General features: G+C 39.9%; 1 protein-coding gene and 1 long non-coding RNA gene across 2 annotated transcripts in view; both read right to left on the bottom strand.

Moving 5' to 3' along the window:
- LOC115224531 overlaps positions 1–23,796 on the bottom strand; it is a 485,382-nt gene that overhangs the window by 29,500 nt on the left and 432,086 nt on the right. The gene's annotated exons all lie outside the window — the stretch shown is intronic.
- On the bottom strand, positions 3,825–22,865 carry LOC118767952. The gene is made up of 3 exons (XR_005003868.1): positions 22,851–22,865; positions 13,473–13,478; positions 3,825–3,894 (listed from the first exon to the last, which is right to left on the bottom strand). It is a non-coding gene; the product is annotated as an uncharacterized LOC118767952 (long non-coding RNA).

Here is a 23,796-nt window from a genome sequence, read left to right as displayed (position 1 = left end):
GACAACGTTTCAGCTGATATACCCTCCAGCCTTCTTCAGTGTTTTGGGGAAATTACGAACCTGGGTTCTCATTCCTAAGGTATATTTCAATGATATTATTATTATTATTATTATTATTATTATTCAGGTCACTGCTTGGAATCGAACTCGGAATCTTGGGGTTAGTAGCCCGCGCTCTTAATCACTATGCCATATGCTCTTAACCACTATGCCATATGCCTGTGGGCATATGGCATAGTGGTTAAGAGCACAGGCTACAAACCCCAAGATTCCGAGTTTGATTCCAGGCAGTGACCAGAATAATAGTAACAATAATAATAATAATAATAATAATAATGATAATAATAATAATAATAATGATAATAATAATATCAAAAAATATCTTAGGAATGAGAACCCAGGTTCAAAATTTCTCCAAGACACCTGATGAAGGCTGGAGGGTATATCAGCTGAAATGTTGTATTAACAACAAGCAAGACAAGGACAAATATCTGTCAAATGTAAATAATGTAAATAATGTATCTTCTTGCTCCCCTTGTGTGAATGAGTGTGCCATATCTTGTAGGATGCAGGTGATGGGAATATCTGCGACACTTCAATTCTTCAGTTTCAAGAAATATGATGATAGAGAGTTAGTGTGGATCCTAACACTTAATCACCTGAAAGACTTCCTATGCTGGTTGAATTTACTCTTAAAAGTGTTGCCTGTGAGGCTTTACAGACTTCTAAATAATACTGCAGTTTGATGGGATGGTATGGTGGGCTCTGTATAAAACTGGTTACAGAGAGTATAATCCATTTAAAAGGAAGACATGAGGAGTTCTACAAATAGCCCTTGATTGTTGAGATGGGGCCTGAAAGGCTAAAGAACGGTTGACTGTGTGTGTTCATTTGGGTTGTGTGAAATGTAAGGCAATATCTTTCAAACAACAATAGCTGGTTTGTATATTGTTTCATTTAAAACAAAACAATGTGAAAGGTATATTTGGTTATATAATGCTTTGCTAACAAAGACAAGAATGGCCATGCTACATGCACCAACAAACACAAATGTCACTTTATGTATATGAAAGAATATGCATATAAAAAGGACTCATATACTTATTTCTATGCATATATATATATATATGTGTGTGTGGTGTGTGTGTGTGTGTGTGTGTGTGTGTGTGTGTGTGTGTGTATATATCAGCATCATCATCATTATCATCGTTTAACGTCTGCTTTTCATGCTAGCATGGGTTGGTCGATTTGACCGAAGACTGGCGAACCAGATGGCTGCACCAGGCTCCAATCTTGATTTGGCAGAGTTTCTACAGCTGGATGCCCTTCCTAACACCAACCACTCCAAGAGTGTAGTGGGTGCTCTTACGGGCCACCAGCACAAAGGCCAGTCAGGCGGTACTGGCAACAGTCACAGAAAAATCATGTTTTATTTTTACATGTCACCTGCACACTGGCACAAGTGCCAGTAAGGCGACACTGGTAATGGTCACGCTCGAATGGTGCTTTTTACGTGCCACCGACACAAACACCAGTTAGCCACTCTGGCAACGATCATGCTCGTATGGCGCTCAACGGATGCCAGTCATTGAATTTGATTTCGATTCGGATTTCACTTGCCTCAACACGTCATACACACATATACACACACAGATAGATAGACAGACAGACAGATAGATAGAATGTTTGAAGTGGTGTACAGATTTTGTATATAAAGATAAAGAAAGTTGCTAAGAATTGGATAAAACTATTTATTTAGCACATTCATCCTATTCAGGGATTCATCACAAATGATTTCTTATAGGAAACTCACGCCTTTTATATACGAGGTGAGAGGGAAAAAAAAACAGGAGTTGAATTTGTTTTATTGGGTTCAAAAAGAGGATGCTTTGGGAGTGGTTATTCAAGATGTGTTTTTATCCAACTAAGTCACATATAATAAATATATATAAAAAGTATGAATTTTCTATGAGGAACCATTCATGATGAATCTCTGAAAGGAATGAAAACACCTAATGAATAAGCTTTATTCAAATTCTGGCTACCTTTTTCTTCTTTATATATATATATATAATATATATATATATATAAAGTATAATAGCCATCTCAATATGGCTAACCACAAAGGGGGGCGTTACTGTAGCTTTTAGCCCCAGGAGATCATCATCTCCAGCTGGCTTTAGACACAATTTCTGTGCCCTTAAGGTATTTGCAAAGGGAGGCCATCTAAAGCCAGCTGGAGACGATGATCTCCTGGGGCTAAAAAGCTACAGTAACACCCCCCTTTGTGGTTAGCCATATTGAGATGGCTATTATACTTTACATTGTCGAGCGATTACTGTTTACATCTCATTCTGAGATTTAATAATGCTATATATATATCTGTAAATGCAATATGTGACAATTATTCGGTATCCAAGATAAAACTCTGAGTTTCGGATGCCAAGGTGGAAATCCACACCATCATCTCTTCAGTTATCTGGCCATCGGAAAAACGCTATGCAAAAAAACCGTTATACAAAGGGAAATTACTGTGTTATTGATGCTATGTAGACAAAAGCGCTATTCGAATGACCGCTAATTAAGGGGGTAAAAAGTTCATAGTATACGAGTAAGCGCGCCTGTTCATACGTACACATGTGCACCCACACACCCACGTGCATACGCATACAGATAAATTCCTCTACTTAAATAATATTGAGGTCTCTTTCTTTCTTTTGTTATCTTACCATTTTTACCAATATATATATATGTATATATATATATTTATAGGCGTAGGAGTGGCTGTGTGGTAAGTAGCTTGCTTACCAGCCACATGGTTCCAGGTTCAGTCCCACTGCACGGCACCTTGGGCAAGTGTCTTCTACTGTAGCCTCGGGCCAACCAAAGCCTTGTGAGTGGATTTGGTAGACGGACACTGAAAGAAGCCCGTCGTATATATGTACGTATATGTGTGTATATGTTTGTTCCTGCAACATTGCTTGACAACCGATGATGGTGTGTTTATGTCCCAGTTCAGCAAAAGTGACCGATAGAAAGGCTTAGAAAGAATAATTTCTGGGGTCGATTTGCTCGACTAAAGGCTGTGCTCCAGCATGGCCGCAGTCAAATGACTGAAACAAGTAAAAGAACAAGAACATATATATATATATATATAATATATATATAATATATATATATATATGCATGCACATCAGTATGTATGTGTGTATATATATATATATAATATATATATAAAGTGTTAATTTTAAATATTTAATATACATTTATAACATTAAATAATATATAAATACATATATATGTGTGTGTGTGTATATACGTGTGTGTATATATATATGTGTGTATGTATATATATGTATGTGTGTGTGTGTGTATATATATATATATATATATACAGCATGCAATGAGTAAGTTGTCACCATTTTAATTTTTTATTTTGCTCATGTACATTGTTTGTTTTTGATTTTATCAACTACACAGTATAGTAGGGTCAGTAGGGCACTGTCAGTGAGAAAAACAACACCATGACAATTCATTTAGCCAGAAATTTGGAAACGATATGCTGTACCACTTAGCATTCATACTGGAGTGTTTGGGTGTTAATCTGAGGACAGTGCAATCTGAGGACATTTACTGGGAGGGATAAAACTCAAACATCCATTAAACATCATGGTGTTTGGAGTGATCACTAGTGATGGTGACATTATGCTTCCATTCATCTTCCCACATGGCCTCAGACTCAACATGGAGGCCTACATCAAATGCCTGAAGGAGGTAGTGCTGCTCTGGGTCAAGAAGGTGACTGCTGGAAGACCCTAATGTTGGGCAACAGGACTCTGCATCATGCCACACAAGCAGGAGAATCCAGTCACAGCTGTCAGGCAATTTCTATGACTAACTACATCACCCCTAACATCTGGTCACCTAACTCCCCAGACTGCAACCCCCTTCATTATGATGTGTGGGGTGCAGTTGAGTGAGAGTCCAACAAAACTCCTTGTAACAACAAAGATAAACTGAAGGCAAGGATTATAGTACCATTCACCGACTTAAACAAGGAGACCCTCTAGAAGGGTTGCAGGAGATTCCAAAGTCGTCTGGAGGCTGTGGTTGAAGCCAATGGCAATTTTATTGAATAAATTTACTGTTTAGTATTTCAAGATATTTTAAAGTAATTTTGGCAAATATATCTGTTACAATGAGATGTCAGTGTTATTTTCATTTTTGCATAATTTAGATGACAATATATCCACTGCATCCTGTATGTATATATATATATATATATATATATATATATATGTAAAAAAGAAGTTTGCAAACGCCACTATATTAGATAAATTTTAATTTTCTTAGGAATTTTACATGTTTCGGTTCTTGAAAAAACGAACCTTATCAAAAATATTTTAAAAAGTTAAGCGTAATAGAAAAGTTCATAATTGTTTCTTACTGATCTCAATAGAATCCATGTGGTGGTGTTTTGTCGGTAGTAGGTATATATATATATATATATATAATATAGGAAGAGAAAAAATGGATTAAAATATCCAGGGAGATATCAATAAAGCACTCATTTCTAAATGAATTTGGTTCTCTATATCCAATGATCAGACACCAATAGATGCAAGCAGAAAACACATCCAAGGTAATCCCTCATGTATGGCAATTCCATCCGAATATCATTTAGAAGAATTTCAAGAAATTCAGAGTAGCAGACAACAAAATCTTTAATTGTGGAATTCACCTTACAAAGCCAACAACCGTTTCCGTTATGTTAACATATTTAGATGTAGAAAAAAATTATTGAAATTAATATTCCTGAAAATACTTTATTACACATTTTCAAGGTGATCTAAAATTAGCAGTTGCTGTTAGGAAGGGCATCCAGCCATAAAAACTATGCCAAAACATGGATAATACCATACTTAATTATGGTGCCTCAACTTAAGTAGCATATTCATTTGAATATAAATTATATATATACATATTTAAAATTAGGATAAAATCTTTATAAGAATTTATCAAGTAGTTCGCATTAAAAACATCATAAGGGAAAAATTATTAATTATTCCCTTTAAATATATTTATATTTATTAAAGGGCATTACTATACATAAATGCCCATGCTACGAGGGACTCTTAAAGTCAAAACTACCATAATAAATACATTGTACCAAACACGAGGGAATGCAACTCTTGAAGCGAGCCTTTTAAAAACAGATTCAGCCGCAGATCATATGATTTCATAATTAGTGCACAAAATGCATATATATATACATATATATATATATAATATATATATATATATATGTGGAGGCGCAATGGCCAAGTGGTTAGGGCAGCGGACTCGCGGTCGTAGGATCGCGGTTTCGATTCCCAGACCGGGTGTTGTGTGTGTTTATTGAGCGAAAACACCCAAAGCTCCACGGGGCTCCGGCAGGGGGTGGTGGCGATCCCTGCTCTATTCTTTCGCCACAACTTTCTCTCACTCTTTCTTCTGTTGGCCTGCTCGCTTAGCCAGCGGGGTGGCGACATTTGAAGGCTAAAACAATGTGAAGTACATTGTGCCCAGCGATGTATAACAACATCTGATAGCCTGGTCGGTCACGATGATATATATATATATATATAGATAGATAGATAGATAGAGAGAGATGGAGAGAGAGGGGAGATACAGAGAAGTATTTGTGCAAGGCACGAAAGCCGCAAATCAACCAAACGATGTCAGCTGACAGAAAGTACCAAAAATATGGAAGCACTAAATGTAACTGGAATTAAGATATGAACAACACAAAAACTTCCTGAGACTTGGATGTACAGAGCTAAGATGAGGAAGAACTTCTGTGTCGTCAGCAAAAGCTAACCAACAGACAAAAGGAAGGAGTCTTTGTTTATGTTGCCAATCTGTGGGTGACGTAACAAGATTAAGAGACACCAACAGTAGACGATATATATATATATATATATATATATATATAATATATATATATATATACACACACACACATATATATATGTATGTATTCATCAATCCAATCAACCAGATATGCCAACACACGTGTGTGTGCATGTGTGTGTGTGTGTGTGTGTGTGCATGTGTAAATGTGTGCATACAAGTGTGTGAATACCTACACACATGGTATATTTATTTATATTTACTTGCATTCATATATACACACACATTTAAATACATCTACATATATGCATATACAAATAATTAAATAAAATACATCTACATAAATGCACATACAAATAATTAAATAAAAATATATATATATATATATACTAGATAGATTTATATATGCACAGATATATGTATATACATATAATATAGAAACACACACACACACACAACCACGCCCATATACACCATTAATGGTAGCTGTCACCTCGTTATCAAATACGATGAACCATATGCACTTGGGTGACAGATCCGTTACCTCCCTGAATGCCAAAAACAAGACTCCACCAAGATAGAACTCCAATGAAGGACGCACAAAGATATGCACATCCATATATGCATGCAAAATATAATCGCATGTATATATAAAGGGGTAAAGACCCCCTTCGGTCATGAATGACCATGGGATTGCACCTAGAAAGTTACCCTCCTAGACACAAGTCTGGGCAAGGTTGTTTTTATGGAAGGCCAGCAGTCGCCCATGCATACCAGCCTTCTCTCTCCACGCCACCAGTGTTATCCAAGGGAAAGACAAAGGGGCCGATACAGCTTGGCACCAGTGACGTCGCAACTCATTTCTACAGCTGAGTGAACTGGAGCAACGTGAAATAAAGTGCCTTGCTCGAGATATATATATATATATATATATATACATATATATATATATATATATATATGCATATATATATAGATATAAATGCATGTATGCATATAATAAGCTTATATGTATGTGTGTATATATATATATATTAATACAATTGTTTGTTTGTTTTCCACCTGCCTTCTTTTTTTGTCTATTTTCATAAAGCTTCCCGTTATATATATATATATATATATATATGTTTATGTTTCCGTGTGTGTGCTCATCTATATAATTATATGCATACTTTTGCATTAATATATTTGTATATGTGTGTGTCTGTATGTAATAATATCATATATATACATATATATATATATGTATGTATATATATGTATATATTTTACATTTGTATTCTGCAAGTATGTGAGTCTGTGTGTGTGTGTGTGTGTGTGTGTCTGTGTGTATATATATATATATATATATATATGAGTAAATATGTGTAGATGGGTGTGTAGCTTTCTACCTGCTATATTTGAAATTCAGCAAAAATATTCCAAACAGCTAAAAACCAATAAAACAAACAAGAACACAAACAGACTGGCTGCACCCCTCCAGTCCACCCCTTTTCTACCGCTTCCAACTACTGAGATATCGGATAAATATGAAACGGTAAAGTTGTTTAGCAACAGAAATCCACATAAAACAACACACACACACACACATTTATATACGTGTGTATATGTGTCTATGTGTCGCAGACGGTGAAGTTAGTTGTTATTTCTTTTTTGTTTTAGTTGGATTGGATTTTGCTATGTTTTTCGGGGAGGTTTTTTGTTTGTTTTATTGTATCTTTTTTTGTTATTATTTTTTGTTTTTTTTTGTTTTTGTTTTTTTTTTTTTTTTTGTTTTTTTTGTTTTCCTTTTCTTTTTTTCCAATCGAATTGAACAAAGAATTTCGTTGTTACTCAACACTCTAGGAATTAAAAGCTAACATGGATCTCTGAAGAATTTTATTCCAAAATGTTTAGTATTGCAGGATGTTATAAGAATCGAATTAAACAAAAACAAACAAAAGAGGGGGGAAAAGAAAAAAAAAAATAAGACACCGGTGCCAGTGATAGTGCGGGTGGTGCTGGTGGTGGTGGTGATAGTGGTGGGGAATGTGTTAAAATCATAAGATATGTCATTTTTATGTATTTTACATAATTTTCGTTTTTCCCCCTCCCCTCATGTGTGAATTCTTGAGGAAAAATAAAATCCAGAATTATTCTGTGATGAGGAGGAGGAGGAAAAATAACGATGAGGACGGAGATGATGATGTGAAGGATGTGGAAGAGACAGAAGAGGAGGAGGAGGAGGAGTAAGAGGAATGGCGTGAAGGTGGAGGAGCAGAAATAGAGTTATGCAGTGTTTATTCTGGTCGTTACCGTGTGTGTTTGGTTGTTACGCTTTCTAAACAAGCTTAAAATCTATCAAACGAAATCAAAGAACAACATTGAAGTCTTTAAACATAAAGTAACAAAACAAGTTTGCAATGGTGCTTTCTTAACTGGTTTAAGACTATTGAATGAAAATGGATGACTTAAACTGTAAACTTCAGCATCATGGAAATAGAAACGAGTGGAGTGTGCTGTTTGGAGTTTATGTTTTAAAAACTGCTTACATATGAAATTATGGGGGCAGACGAGGGACCTCATTACAAGCCAACAAGACCTGCTTCTGCTCCCTCGTACAAGGTGTTAATCAATAAGTGTCTTCTAGACTGGTTATCTTTAATAAAAGATAACTTATTTACTCTTTTACTCTTTTTAGTCATTTTGACTGCGGCCATGCTGGAGCACCGCCTTTGGTCGAGCAACTCGACCCCGGGACTTATTCTTTGTAAACCCAGTACTTATTCTATCAGTCTCTTTTGCCGAACCGCTAAGTGACGGGGACGTAAACACACCATCATCGGTTGTCAAGCAATGCTCGGGGGACAAACACAAACATACACACACACACACACATACATATATATACATACATATATACAACGGGCTTCTTTCAGTTTCCGTCTACCAAATCCACTCACAAGGCTTTGGTCGGCCCGAGGCTATAGCAGAAGACACTTGCCCAAGATGCCACGCAGTGGGACTGAACCCGGTACCATGTGGTTGGTAAACAAGCTACTTACCACACAGCCACTCCTGCGCCTACTTATTTACCTAAGTTTTAACATTATCTTCTTCAAAATAGCCACATTGTGCAGTAATAACACTGGTTCCAGCGTTGCTGCCACTTTTGGAATCTGGCCTGGAAGTCATTTTCTGTATGTACCATCTGCAACTTGCTCTGGATCTCAGCAACAGGGTTAAAACGGCAACCTCTGAGTTACACTTTCATCTTGAAGAAGAAATGGAAGTCTGCAGGTGCTAAATCTGGCAAATCAGGCAGCTGCAGAAGTGATTCCATGTTGCTTTTGGTGAGAAGAGCTCGGTGAAGAAACCAGTTTTTGTACTCCACAGATCTGGTTGCTTTCACCAAATGTCTTCACTTCAAACACTTCAAAACGTTACAGTAGAACTAACTCTCAATTGATGATTTGGCCCTCGGGGACAAATTCTCGATGCATAATACCACAGTTCTGGAGGTGATATTTGTGGCACGTCTTTCAAAACTGCTCATTGTCTTCCAGGGACGTTTTCCCACTTTTGAAGTGCCTGTGCCACTTAGAACACTGCGTACGACCCATTGCCTCATCACCGTAAGTTTGCTAAAGCATGCTCATCATCATCATCATCATCGTTTAGCATCCGCTTTCCATGATAGCATGGGTTGGACAGTGCAACTGGGGTCTGGGAAGCCAGAGGCTGCACCAGGCCCAGTCTGATCTGGCAATGTTTCTACGGCTGGATGCCCTTCCTAACGCCAACCACTCCATGAGTGTAGTGGGTGCTTTTTACGTGCCACCGGCACAGGTGCCAGACGAGGCTGGCAAACGGCCATGATCAGATGGTGCTTTTTACGTGCCACCGGCACGGAGGCCAGGTGAGGCTGGCAAATGGCCACGATCAGATGGTGCTTTTTATGTGCCACGGTGCTCAATGTAACAGATTTCCCAGATTCAACGCAAAATTTCACATTGGCACTTTTGTTCCTGTCCATGAAGAATCACCGACTACAGCATACACGTGATCACAAAAACACAAATTTCACAACTTGCAGAGTAAACACAGTGATGCTGCTTGACACACTGCCTCATAAACCATTACTACTTGTTCCATAGTCAAATCATTGGTAACTAAACCAAATTCATCTACTTGAGTAGTTTGCTCCTCTTGTGAGGAGGGTGTCAGACATCCAGCAAGACTATAAACAGGATATGTTGAAGAGCAGATGAGATTATTTGTAGGCCAACGGTCATCCATTTGGAGTTGGCAATGGTCAACCACACCCCACCCACAATATCTCTGCAAAGAAAACATCATTAGAAGGTCAGAACAAAGTAATGCTATTACAGTTCTATATGCCCATGGGCACATGGCGTAGTGGTTAAGAGCACATGCTACTAACCCCAAGATTCCAAGTTTGATTCCAGGCAGTGACCTGAATAATAATAATAATAATAATATAATAATAATAATAATAATAATAGTAAAAACAACATGGAATCACTTCTGCCCGATTTGCTAGATTTAGCACCTGCAGACTTCCATTTCTTCTACAAGAAGAAAGTGTAGCTCAGAGGTTGCCGTTTTAACCCTGTTACTGAAATCCAGAGCAAATTGCTGAAAGCCCTTACAGAATAATGATGATGATGATGATGATGGGGGGGGGGGTGATGATTACGATAACATCGGAAAATACCTTAGGAATGAGAACCCAGGTTCGAAATTTCCCCAAGACACCTGATGAAGGCTGGAGGGTATATCAGTCGAAATGCTGTGTTAACAACAAACAAGATGAGGACAAATATCTGGCAAATGTAAAAGGAGTGGCTGTGTGGTAAGTAGCTTGTTTACCAACCACATGGTTCTGGGTTCAATCCCACTGCGTGGCACTTTGGGCAAGTGTCTTCTACTATAGCCTCGGGCCGACTAAAGCCTTGTGAGTGGATTTAGTAGACGGAAACTGAAAGAAGCCCGTCGTATATATGTATATATATATATATTTGTGTGTGTGTTTGTCCCCCCACCCTACATCGCTTGACAACCAATGCTGGTGTGTTTACGTCCCCGTAACTTAGCGGTTCGGCAAAAGAGACTGATAGAATAAGTACTAGGCTTACAAAGAATAAGTACTAGGCTTACAAAGAATAAGTCCTGGGGTCGATTTACTCGACTAAAGACTGTGCTCCAGCATGGCCACAGTCAAATGACTGAAGCAAGTAAAAGAGTAAAAGAGTAAATAATGGAAATAATGCTATGGCTTCATCTGATGGGAGAGCTCATACTTAATTGGGAAGACTTGCATTGTAGAGTCACCAATGCTACATGGCAACAACATACAAAATGGCATTGAGTCACCTTCTTGACTCACTTGAATCATGAGGACCAGTTAACCGGTTTCATAGCATATATATACTCCCCACCTGGATGAGACGCCAGTCCATTGCAGAATTACTCATTTCTGCCGGCTGAGTAGACTGGAGCAACATGGAATGAAGTGTTTTGCTCAAGAACACAATGCACTGCCTTGTACAGGAATTGAAACTACGAATTGAGAATCATTAGTCCAATTCTCTAACCACTAAGCTATGCACCTCCACATGATCATCATCATCACTGTTTGACCGTGGTCAAGACAATGGAATTTACCATGCTACGCCAGACTTCACGGTCCATCATGGCATTACGGAGGTCCTGTTGCTGGATGCCTGTATCCCTGGAGATTACATCAGAGTAGGGTAGGAGAGTGTGCGCCCTCTGGTATCGCGAGTAGATGGCTTCCAGAGGAGAAGAGTAGAAATTACCTCTTTTTCAACTCTACAACAATGTCCAGCAAACTGGACTCTCTTACCTTTCACAAGAGATGACACAGGTGGTAGTTTCCCATATATTTGCATTTTGGTTGGATGACGCTTCCACGAGAGATTTTGAGCTATCATAAGGAGGCGAGTGTAGGTTCCATCCAACCGCCTCTCAAGCTTCTTTGATAACGTCCAAGTTTCTGAAATGGCATTAGAAATGTCCAATTTATAATTTACTATCTTCAGTCATTGGTGTGTAGCCATGCTGGAGCACTACTTTGAAGGGGTTTAGCCGAACAAAGCACCCCATGGTTCTTATTTTCAACTCTGGTACTTATTGTTGCCTTGGATGCTTGTGTTGTTATTACTGTTATTGCTGTTTCTCAGTATGATTTTTTTTACCAGGGTACTGTGTAGGGTAGTATGGAGGTACCCTGATGGATGTCAGAGTCACAGTAATCCTTTTGGAGGTTTTCATGTCATTCCCTTCCTTGCATCGAGAAATTGTTCGTGTCGGGATTTTTAATTTGAGAGCGTTATAAAGACATCATCATCATCATCATCATCAACATCGTCATCATCATCGTCATCGTCATCATCATCATCATCATCATCATCAACACAGCCACTAACACTACAATGATCACCACCACCACCACCACCATCATCATCATCATGTAGCCCCTGACATTACCATCATCATCATCAATGTCACGCAACCACCACCATCTTTGCTACCACCACATCTGCCGCCACCATCGCCACCGCCATCACTACCACTATCCACCACCATCATCACCATCGTCACCATCATCATGATTACTGCCACAATTTCCACCTCTGCAACCACCACCACCACTACCACCACAACTCCCCCCCACTACCACCACCACCACCACCTCCACTACCACCACCACTACCAGCATCACCACCAACACCACCACCACTACCAGCGCCACCTTCATTATCCTCATCATTCATAATCGCTTTGCCGCTGTTGCCAACCTCATAAAAGCCACCACCACCACCACCATCACCACCAACACCACAATTATCATCATCATCAACATCATGCATTCTCCATCACCACCACCACCACCACCACTGCCACCACCATCAGCATCATAATCTTCATTTAACCATTACCAAATTTTCTGAGCAGCTTTGCAACATTAAATCCATAATGAAAACGATGCCATTTCTACCATTTATTATTATTATTATTATTATTATTATTATTATTATTTTTCTCTTTCTTTAATAATTTTGTTTTAAGAGTTTTATGATTTTGTTTTTAATCTTCAAGAGTATTTATCTCCAACTTAACAATTTAATTAATAATTTATCTGTTTGTAATTATTGCCTGCTTTTGTTTGGCTTTTTTTATTTTATCATTATGTGTGTCTTTTTAATGTATGCGTGTGTGTGTGTGTGTGTGTGTGTGCGAGTGTGTGTGTGTTTTAAATAGTTTAAATTCCAGTGTTATCTATTTGTCTTTTCCTCTATGATTATTTCTGCATTGCTGGTGAAGGAGGGTGGTGTGGGTGGTTGGTTTAGGTGGAGAAAGGAAGGAAGAAAAAAAAATACAGAACGGAATGTCAGCAGACACATTGAATATATCTATATATATACATATATATATACATACATATATATATATATATATATATCTACATATATATACATATATATATATATATATACATATATACATATATATATATACATATATATAACACATATATATATATGATATGATACACACATCTATATATATACACACATATATATATATATAACATATATTATATATATATATACATATATATACACATATATATATACATATATATATAGTATATATATATACGACATATATACTATTACTGTATATCTCATTTCATTTTATGTATTGCCTTACTCATATGTAATGGTGTAATTAAAGTATGGATTGAGTATCATCGGATAGTTGATGTTTTACTGATTTAAGTATATTTCTCCATTCCTCTAATTTTGTATATAATTTACGGTAATATTATTACCTTTACCCATATAATGCAATAGATGAACTGATTGTTTGACATTTTAACATCTATGTATTAATTTTGTTGGGTACCTATTAGCAGTATATTGGATATATATTATCCCATGGTGGGTTGAATTTTCAACCCCTATCTCATTTTATATACAGACATATATATATATATATATTACGGAGATGTACCTGCATATATATATATATATCTGTGTATATGCATACACACAAACACATATATTAAGTGAGAGGGAGATTAAATAGACAGACAAACAGATAGAGATAGATAAGTAGATAGACAGAAAAAGACAGAGAGAGAGAAAGAGACAGACAGACAGACATATTGTTATATAGATAGATAGACAGATAAATGGATAGATATATAGACAGAGGTAGATAAATCGATAGATAGATAGATAGATACAGAGAGAGAGGGAGCGAGAGAGAGACACACACACAGACAGATAGTTATATAGATAGATAAGTATATAGACAGATAGATAAATAGAGAGACAGACAGACAGATATATAAATAGATGGAGGTAGATAGATAGGAATCATACAAATACACACACACACACACACAGAAATATACATTGTTTATAGTGGAGTGGAATTGTGTCAGTGACCAGGTCATAAAAGTACAACAATGGTAATAAATGGAAGATGAATGTAATCACTCCTGAGTGTCCAGAAATGGCTACAAGGCGCCACTTCCTTGACATAACTCATGCATATATATACTTATAGATGCAGGAGTGACTGTGTGGTAAGTAGCTTGCTTATGAACTACATGGTTCCAGGTTCAGTCCCACTGCATGGCACCATGGCCAAGTGTCTTCTACTACAGCCTCAGGCCGACCAAAGCCTTGTGAGTGGATCTGTGGATTTAGTAGATGGAAACTGAAGAAAGCCTGTCGTATATATATATATATATATATATATATTTTTATGTGGTGGTGCATATGTTTGTGTGCCTGTGTTTGTCCCCCCAACATTGCTTGACAACCAATGCTGGTATGTTACGTCCCTGTAACTTAGCGGTTCGGCGAAAGAAACTGATAGAAGAAGTACTAGGCTTACAAAGTATAAGTCCTGGGGGTCGATGTGCTCGAGTAAAGGTGGTGATCCAGCATGGCCACAGTCAAATGACTGAAACAAGTAAAAGGATAAAAAAGTATATATATATATATATATATATATATATTATATATATATATGAATAAATGGAGTTTAACACAGGTATAATTCAAATACTTTTGCATCCGACACATGTTTTGAAGATTTCACTGATATTATTCCAAAGGAATAAAATGGTGTCAAACAATGTAATCTTCTCTTCAGGGAAGTGAAGAAATGAAACTCGTCAATAAGACATTTTTTCCGTGTTAATTGTTAACAAGGGAAAAATACACTCGTCTATTTTATATATATATGTATATATATATATATCTTATAGAGAGAGAGAGTGGATATATGTACATTTGCACTGATCTGTATGTATATATATATATATTAGAAGGTTTAGAGATGATGTACAGGTATTTTATATTAGAAGAAATGAGGTACTCAGAAATTCAGATGGTTTTATATATACAGATATTTATTTATATATTACATGTTTTTATACATCATAAATCATATATCGTATATTAGCACTTTCATCCATTCTAGTGGAGTTTTCAAATTGAACTCCACTAGAATGGACGAAAGCACTAATATATGATGTATGATGTATAAAAACATGTAATATACAAATAAATATCTGTACATATATATATATATATATATTATATATATATATATATATATGGTTAATCCAAACATGAAAACACAAAGAGAAAACACAACGCGAGGACGTGGAACAAATATAGTATTATTGGATGTCAGAAACATAGGAGAAGGAAAGATCCAGAGAGGGAAAGACAGAGGAAAAAAAAATTGCCAACGGTACACACGAAGTCACATTTATATATATATATATAAAGAGAGAGAGAGAGAGAGAGAGAGAGAGAGAGCATGGAAGGCAGATGTTAAACAATGATGATGATGATGATATGTATAAATGTACATATATATATAATATACATAACACACATACTGTTCTTGTAATCTGCATCGTAATGACATAAGTATCGGCGGCACAATACAAAATTGAATAATGAAATCATTAAAGGCAGTTTTACAGGAAGGAAATAATTTTGCTGCTTTAATTTTCACCAGACGGATTAGCAGAATAATTCACAGGAATATCATTCAACCAAAGGATACTTCAGAAAAACACACACACACATACACATAAAAGATGTTGGGGGGGGGACACAAACACAGACACACAAACATATAAACACACATACATATATCATCATCATCATCATCATCGTCGTTTAACGTCCGTTCTCCATGCTAGCATGGTTGGACGTTCGACCGGGTTCTGGGAAGCCAGAAGGCTGCTGCACCAGGCTCCAGTCTAATTTGGCATGTTTCTACAGCTGGATGCCCTTCCTAACGCCAACCACTCCGTGAGTGTAGTGGGTGCTTTTTACGTGCCACCTGCACAGGGCCAGCGGGGCTGGCAACGGCCACGGTCAGATTGGGGTATTTTATGTGCCACCGGCACGGAAGCCAGTCGAGGCGGTGCTGGCATCGGCACGAGTCGGATAGTGCTTTTTACGTACCACCAGACCAGGGATCCTGGCTGGTTCAATCGATTCGATTTCGCTTGCCCCAACATGTCTTCACAAGCAAAGGGGGTTGGCAAGGGTGCCTGTCGTACGGTCGCATTGGAGTATTTTACGTGCCACGGCACGAGTCGGATAGTGCTTTTTACGTACCACCAGACCAGGATCCTGTGGTTCAATTCGATTTCGATTTCGCTTGCCCCAACATGTCTTCACAAGCAAAGGGGGTTGGCATGGTGCCTGTCGTACGGTCGCATTGGAGTATTTTACGTGCCACGGCCCCGAGTCGGTAGTGCTTTTTTACGTACCCAACAGGCCGGGATCCTGGCTGGTTCAATTCGGTTTCGATTTCGCTTGCCCCACATGTCTTCGCAAGCATGGGGGGTTGGGATGGGTGTCTGTCGTCGGATGAGGTTCTATATCGACTTCGCTTGCCTCAACCGGTCTTTGTGTCCAAAGGAGGAAAGGCATTCATAAGTGGGCTGGGCTCACTTGTCCTGCCTGGTCTTCTCACGTACAGAATATTTCCAAAGGTCTCGGTCTCTGGTCATTTCCTCAGTGAGGCCTAAAGTTCGAAGGTCGTGCTTCACCACCTCGTCCCAGGTTTTCCTGGGTCTACCTCTTCCACGGGTTCCCTCAACTGCTAGGGATTGGCACTTTCTCACACACCTATCTTCATCCATTCTCATTCTCGCCACATGACCATACCAGCGCAATCGTCTCTCTTGCACACCACAACTGATGCTTCTTAGGTACAAACATTTCTCTCAAGGTGCTAACGCTCTGTCGAGTATGTACACTGACATTACACATCCATCGGAGCATACTGGCTTCATTCCTCACGAGCTTACCATGTCCTCAGCAGTCCAAGCCCATGTTTCGCTGCCATGTAGCATGGCTGTTCGTACACACGCATCATACAGTCTGCCTTTTACTCTGAGCGAGAGGCCTTTAGTCACCAGCAGAGGTAAGAGCTCCCTAACTTTGCCCAGGCTATTCTTATTCTAGCAGTTACACTTTCAGCGCACCCACCCCCACTACTGACTTGGTCACCTATATAACGGAAGCTATCAACTACTTCTAGTTTTTCCCCCTGGAAAGTGACGGAAGTTGTTTTTCTGCAGATTTTCGGAGGTTATGCTCCCGAGCATCTGCCACATACAAAACTATCTTCCCAGTTAGCCTACCTTTGACATTGCTGCACCTCTTATGTGTCCATAGCTTACACTGGGTACATCTTATAGAGTTTCTACCTACACCTTTTCTACAGATCGAGCAGGGCATCTTCCTGAAGATATTTGTGGATGTCTACTACCTTTCTACTTATTAGTACTTTGGTTTTAGCTAGGTTGACTCTAAGGCCCCTTGATTCTAACCCTCCTTCACACACCTGGAACTTCTCCTCCAGTTCTGATAGTGACTCAGCAATAAGAGCAAGGTCGTCAGCGTAGAGGAGCTCCCAGGGACAGCCTGTCTTGAATTCCTCCGTAATTGCCGGAGTACTATGATAAATATGAGGGGGCTGAGTACTGAACCCTGGTGACCCCCAACCTCTACTTTGAATTCTTCTGTGTACATGTTGCCAACCCTAACCTTACTTACGGCATCTCTGTACATGGCTTGCACAGTCCCTCACCAGCCATTCATCTATCCCTAGTTTCCTCATTGACCACCAGATAAGGGATCGGGGGACCCTATCAAAAGCTTTCATATATATACACCAATTAAGGACTTGGTATATATAAATATTTTAATCTTCGAATTCTTTTTAATATGCTAGACCACTGGTTTTAATTGACTAATATCAATTTTTACCCTTAATTAATTTTTTATATATATATACATATATACGACGGGCTTCTTTCAGTTTCTGTATATCAAATCCACCGACAAGGATTTTAGTCAGCCTGAAGTGATAGTAGAAGACACTTGCCCAAGATGCCACTCAGTGGGACTGAACCTGGAAGCATGTGGTCCGTAAGGAAGCTACTTACCACACAGCCACTCCAACGCCTATGATTGATTGATTGATTGATTGATTGATTCTAGTTTCAGCTTATGAGCTGTGGCCATGCTGGGGCACCGCCATTTGGTGTTGCTACTTGGTTTCACTTCATATGGAGGCTTCTAGCAACTGCTATTTGGTGCATGAGAGAGTTCGATGCAGCTGCCCCTCATCTGCCCCTCCGCCGTGAAGTTGGTTCATCTTGGGACACCTGACAGGAAGAGATCCAGCTTCATTTTAAAGACATCTGTATCCCCCATGCAGGTCTCTCAGGTTCTTCGGAGGATATTGAAGAGCTGTGGGCCTCGGAAGCCCAGGCTATCACAGAATCTTGTCCTACATCTTGATGGCAGGTTTGGAGTCCTAGGCATATATATATATTGGAGTCCTATATATATATTGATGTATAAATTTCCAGAAACATGCCAAATGTATACACACGATACACATGTAGAAAAGAGAGCAACAAGAGATAATTGAAACCTGAATGAATGAATAGATGCTGCTGTTTAGGAACAGGAGAAAGTGTACTCAATAGCAGGTGCAGAGCAGAAATGGTTTTCATTAAGATGACTTCAAACTTCACCATTTTTGTACATTAGATTCTTGTAATAATGGTAGTCCATCATATATATGTATGCATATATAATATATATATATATATATATATATATACAGCACGGATTTTTGTCAGTGAACATGTCGCGGTCTTATAGCGATGAAAATATTTCGACAAATTAAACTTAAATGCTGAAGTGAATTGAACGGCTTTTGTGTGTTTCTTAAATGGCTTACAAACACCTTCCATGCTGCAATTGTTTACGTTCCAGCACACAATCTCAGATCAAATCACTTGCTATGCAAGTACATCTCCGTAATCATCATCATCATCATCATTGTTTAACGTCCGTTTTCCACGCTAGCACGGGTTGGATGGTTCAACCGGGGTCTGGGAAGCCAGGGGCTGCACCAGGCTCCAGTCTGATCTGGCAGTGTTTCTACAGCTGGATGCCCTTCCTAATGCCAACCACTCCACAAGTGTAGTGGGTGCTTTTTACTTGCCACCTGCACAGGCGCCAGGGGTGTCTGGCATCGGCCACGATCAGTTGGCGCTTTTAACGTGCCACATGTATGTATGTGTGTGTGTATATGTTTATGTAACTGTGTTTGTCTCCCAACATTGCTTTCACAACCTATGCTGGTGTGTTTACATCCCGTCACTTAGCGGTTCGGCAAAAGAAAACAATAGTATAAGTACTAGGCTTACAAAGAATAAGTCCCGGGGTCGAGTTGCTCGACTAAAAGGCGGTGCTCCAGCATAGCCACAGTCAATGGACTGAAACAAGTAAAGCAGTATAGCCAAAATGCTTGATGGCATTTTGTCTGGTGTGCTAACAATTTTACCAAGTTACCATATTGCATAATAATAATACCAATCTGTTACCAGATTATAAACTGCCTTTAAAACTGAAGTTTCATGCTTACTAAATTTACTGTATAAATGTTGATATTTTCCTCAGTCATTGGTTCCCATGCTGTTATCTTCAAAAGTATTACCGTATTCCTTAACTGGCAAACCTTTATCAAAGGATTATTTTATTTTACCATCCTTTCCAAATGAGACTAATTACATCTAATGAGACTTTGTAGTACCTCCCAGAGGCAAACTTTCACAATCAATATACGAATACGGTTCTGTTCAAAATGCTTGCGATTACTGAGTATCTCAACATCATCTTTTTCTTCATACATGATGTCTTGCAAACAACTTGCACATGCAAGTGCTACCAGTTAAAAGCTCCGTATACCGGAAGCTAGCAAGTGTATGGGGTCATCAGGAGAGAATGCGCGCCATTTCGGGGCCTACCTCTCGATGGCATCAATGCGCACCGGCCCCCCTCACTGATATGAAACTTTGAGTCATGCTTGTGAAGACCCAGCGTCAATTAAAATGTAAGCGTATAACATGCAGGTATGGCAGTGAGGTTAGCAGCTCACATTGTAATCAAGTACATCAACATCAAAATAAATATCAAATGGAAATAGTAGTTGTGATACCTGTGTCGGTGGCACGTAAAAAGCACCATCCGAATGTGGCCGATGCCAGTGCTGCTTTGGCTGGCGTCCGTGCCGGTAGCACATAAATAGCACCAACTGATCGTGGCTGTTGCCAGCTTCCTCTGGCCCCTGTGTCGGTGGCACGTAAAAAGCACCATCCGAATGTGGCCGATGCCAGTGCTGCTTTGGCTGGCGTCCGTGCCGGTAGCACATAAATAGCACCAACTGATCGTGGCTGTTGCCAGCTTCCTCTGGCCCCTGTGTCGGTGGCACGTAAAAAGCACCATCCGAATGTGGCCGATGCCAGTGCTGCTTTGGCTGGCGTCCGTGCCGGTAGCACATAAATAGCACCAACTGATCGTGGCTGTTGCCAGCTTCCTCTGGCCCCTGTGGCGGTGGCACGTAAAAAGCACCATCCGAATGTGGCCGATGCCAGTGCTGCTTTGGCTGGCGTCCGTGCCGGTAGCACATAAATAGCACCAACTGATCGTGGCTGTTGCCAGCTTCCTCTGGCCCCTGTGGCGGTGGCACGTAAAAAGCACCCACTACACTCTCAGAGAGGTTGGTGCTAGGAAAGGCATCAAGCAGTAGAAACTCTGCTAGATCAAGATTGGAGCCTGGAGCAGCCTCCGTTCAATCCATGCTAACTTGGAAAACGGACGTTAAACGACGACGGCAACGGCGACGATGATATAAATCTCTCTTTCACTCTCTTTTACTTGTTTCAGTCATTTGACTGCGGCCATGCTGGAGCACCGCCTTAGTCGAGCAAATCGACCCCCGAACCTATTCTTTGTAAGCCCAGTACTTATTCTATCGGTCTCTTTTGCCGAACCGCTAAGTGACGGGGATGTAAACCACCCAGCATCGGTTGTCAAGCAATGCTAGGGGGACAACACAGACACACAACACACACACACATACATATATATAAATATATATATACGACAGGCTTCTTCAGTTTCCGTCTACCAAATCACTCACAAGGCATTGGTCGGCCCGGGCTATAGCAGAGACACTTGCCCAAGATGCCACGCAGTGGACGAACCCGGAATCATGTGGTTGGTTAGCAAGCTACTTACCACACAGCCACTCCTGCGCCTATAAAATAATGGAACAAAAAAGCAAAAGAGGACAATAAAATATTCCGAGAGATAGACGAAAGAAAAGCGAAGAGGAAAAACGACAATTAGAGGAACAGAAAAAAAGAAGGACAGGGAGCAAGTGAAAGATAGAAAGAGAGAGAGAGAGAGAGAGGTCAGTGTGTGTGGATGTGTCTGTGAGTGATGACAATGTCTAATTCCTTAAATCCTGGCATTACATTACAATACATGTTCTTTGGTTCCATTTACATTTTATCAGACAATTTTATTAACACTCTTTGAGACACCCTGCTCTCTCTCTCTCGGTTCATGCTACCGCCTGCTGCTAGTAGTAGCAACCAAATCCCCCCCACCTTCCCTCTCAAATCATGCACTTCCTTCGCCACCATCACCACCACCACCATCACTAGAAAAGCCTGTGTGATCACTCAACTTGCAAGAAATAACAACCAAATCTACTTAGGTGGAGGCGCGTGGCTTGGTGGTTAGAGTGTCAGCATCATGATTGTAAGATTGTGGTTTCGATTCCTGGACCAGGCAACGTGTGGTGTTCTTGAGCAAAACACTTCATTTTAAGGCCGCAAGCTGGCAGAAATGTTAGCATACCAGGCGAAATGCTCAGCGGTATTTCATCTGCCGCTACGTTCTGGGTTCAAATTCTGCCGAGGTCGACTTTGCCTTTCATCCTTTCGGAATCAATTAAATAAGTACCAGTTACACACCGGGGTCGATATAATCGACTTAATCCGTTTGTCCCCTCTATGGGCAGTAAAGAAATAAGAAATAACAACCAAATCTCCTCTAATCATGCCTTACCATTATTACTACTACAAGGACATCTAAAACACATAAATGAAGGAACTTTCATATACTCTCTCAAAATGCTAGAAATAGCAGCCAGCTTTCCCCTAAAACCAGACTGTATCATTACTTCTACTACAAGGACATTCAACACAGATCAGTGAAGGAGCTCCTACATGCTTGCACGAAATGCTAGAAATAGCAGTCAAATCTCCATTGAAATACACCCTACATTGTTAGAAAAGAGAACATGTTTAGGAATGAGTTGCTGGGTTACTTACACATAAGAACAACATGTAATGGTCATGGCTGGAGTGCCTTTGATCGTAGCTCTACCACTAGGATCTGATCTGGCACTGACAAAGTGATAACCACAACCACCTCCACCACCATCAATTTAACACTGTATCAATCTACTACCAGAACTACAACTAGCACATAAACTACATCCGCCACCACCACCATCATCACCGCCACCACCACCATCACCAACATCACCACCAGTACCACCATTGCTGCCACCACCACCACCACTGGCTTTACAACCAGAAAACATCAACACCACTCTTTTACTCTTTAACTTGCTTCAGTCATTTGACTGTGGCCATGCTGGAGCACCGCTTTTAGTCAAGCAAATCGACCCCAGGACTTATTCTTTGTAAGCTTAGTACTTATTCTCTCAGTCTCTTTTGCCGAACTGCAAAGTTACTGGGATGCAAACACACCAGCATCGGTTGTCAAGCAATGCAGAGAGGACAAATACAGACACACAAACATACACACACACAAACACACACACACACACACACATACATATATACGACGGGCTTCTTTCAGTTTCCATCTACCAAATCCACTCACAAGGCTTTGGTCGGCCCGAGGCTATAGTAGAAGACACCTGCCCAAGGTGCCACGCAGTGGGACTGAACTCGGAAACATGTGGCTGGTAAGCAAGCTACTTACCACACAGCCACTCCTATACTATCAAGATTATCTAAGCCACACCCACTGCTGTTAGCCCAACCCTCATTACCACCTTAATCTAATGCCATAACGAACCCTACCACCACCATTACCACCTTTACCGCCACCACCTCCACCAACTTAGTCTCAGGCCATAACTGCCCCACCAGCACCATAGTCAATCACTTCATTACAACTACCCCGCAACCCACTGCTTCCACCACATCTTTGCATCAACTCTTCCTGCACCACCACCACCACCACCACCACCACCACCACCACCACCACCACCACCACCACCACCACCACCACCATCAGTACTCCAACCATCACCATTTGTAGAGCTTATCTTGCTTTCTACATCTGTTGCTCTCTTTCCACCACTCTCTCTTCTTCCCCCTTTCTCTCTTTCTCTTCTCACCCCCCCCTCCTCCTCCTT

This window comes from Octopus sinensis, linkage group LG25 (genome assembly GCF_006345805.1).
Source record: "Octopus sinensis linkage group LG25, ASM634580v1, whole genome shotgun sequence".
Classification (NCBI taxonomy): Eukaryota; Metazoa; Mollusca; class Cephalopoda; order Octopoda; family Octopodidae; genus Octopus; species Octopus sinensis.
Note: the sequence above shows the minus strand (reverse complement) of the source record. Positions and strands in the feature narration are given on the sequence as shown.